Source organism: Trichechus manatus, unplaced genomic scaffold, assembly GCF_000243295.1.
Source record: "Trichechus manatus latirostris isolate Lorelei unplaced genomic scaffold, TriManLat1.0 scaffold00080, whole genome shotgun sequence".
Taxonomy (NCBI): Eukaryota; Metazoa; Chordata; class Mammalia; order Sirenia; family Trichechidae; genus Trichechus; species Trichechus manatus.
Window position 1 is genome coordinate 3176981 of NW_004444016.1, and position 1952 is coordinate 3178932.

The window sequence follows — 1952 nt, forward strand, 5'->3', positions numbered from 1 at the left end:
GATCTTTTCAAAGAACCAGCTTTTGGTCTTGTTAACTCTTTCAACTGTTTTTCTATTCTCTATTTCATTTAATTCAGCTCTAATTCTTATTATTTCCTTTTTTCTGGCACCTGAAGGCTTCTTTTGCTGCTCTCTTTCTACTTGTTTGAGTTGTAGGGTTAATATTTTGATTTTGGCCCTTTCTTCTTTTCGGATGTGTGCATTTATTGCTATAAACTGACCTCTGAGCACTGCTTTTGCTGTGTCCCAAAGGTTCAGTAGGATGTGGTTTCATTCTCGTTTGGTCTATGAATTTCTTTATTCCATCCTTAATTTCTTCTATAACCCAGTAGTTTTTGAGCAAGGTGTTGCTCAGTTTCCATGTGTTTGATTTTTTTCCTGCTTTTTCTGTTATTGATTTCTACTTCTATGGCTTTATGGTCAGAAAAGATGCTTTGTAATATTTCGATGCTTTGGGTTTTGTTAAGGCTTGCTTTATGGTCTAATATGTGGTCTATTCTGGAGAATGTTCCATGTGCCTTGGAAAAGAAAGTATACTTGGCTGCTGTTGGGTGGAGTGTTTGGTATATGTCCATGAGATCAAACTGGTTGACTGCAGCGTTTAGATCTTCCGTGTCTTTATTGAGCTTCTCTGGTGAAGTCTTTTGATGAATAAAGATTTTTAATTTTTATGAAGTCCCATTTATTTATTTTGTCTCTTGCTGCTTGTGCTTTTGTTATTATACTAGATAATCCATGTTTGAAAGCTAGGCTTGACAGCTTCGCCCCTGATTGTTCTTCTAAGACTTTTATGGTTCTACTTTGCACATATAGGTCCTTAATCCATTTTGAATTTGTTTTTGTGTAGGCGTAAGGCATGGATCGTGTTTCATTTTTCTGCATGTGGAAATCCAATTTTCCCAGCACCATTTATTGAAGAGACTCTTCTTCCCCATTGAATGGTCGTAACACTCTTGCCAAAAATCAGTTGACCCTAAATGTGTGGGTTTATTTCTGGACTGTCAATTTTATTCCATTTGTCTATGTGTCTATTGTTATGCCAGTACCAGGCTGTTTTGATTACTGTAGCTGTATAGAATATTTCAAAACCAAGAAGTGTGAGTCGTCCTACTTTGTTCTTCTCTTTCAACATGTTTTAGCTATTTGGGGCCTTTTGCCATTCCGTATCAAGTTGAGGATTGGTTTTCTATTTCTGTAAAGATGGCTGTTGGAATTTTGATTGGGATTGCATTGAATCTATAGATTGTTTTGGGTAGTATTGACATCTTAACAATATTAATTCTTCCAGTCCATGAATGTGGAACATCTTTCCATTTATTTAAATCTTCTTTAATCTCTTTCGGCAGTGTTTGATAGTTTTCATTGTCCGTGGTTAGATTTATTCCTAGCTATTTTATTCTCTTAGATGCTATTGTAAGTGGAATTTTTCCCCTAATTCCCCTTTCAGATTTCTCATTGCTGGTGTGTGTAATAAAATTTTTATTGATAGGAATGAGCAGGCAGGGCTATTAACTGACTTGTTTTTCTGGATAGCTGTGAGTTTGTTTGTTTTCTCCTGAGAATAGTGCAGTGCTTGAAGATGAATTCACATCCAACAGGGAGGGTGTAGAAGATGTAGTAGATGTACCCCAAGACCTAGCTACACTGCTGCCTGGGCAACTAAATCAGATGTTATGACTTTTTTATATCTTTTCATAATGAATCAGGTCTTGAGCTTAGCCAACCTATTTGTGTCTTTGAATCTAAAGTGTTCTCTTACAGACAATATATATTAGATATTAAGTTTATAACCTGACAACTTCCACTTTTTTTGTTGTTGTTAAAATTTTTTATTGTACTTTAGATGAAGGTTTACAGAATATATAGTTTCTCATTAAACAGTCAGTACACATATTGTTTTATGACATTGGTTAACAACCCCACAACATGTCAACACTCTCCCTTCTCCACCT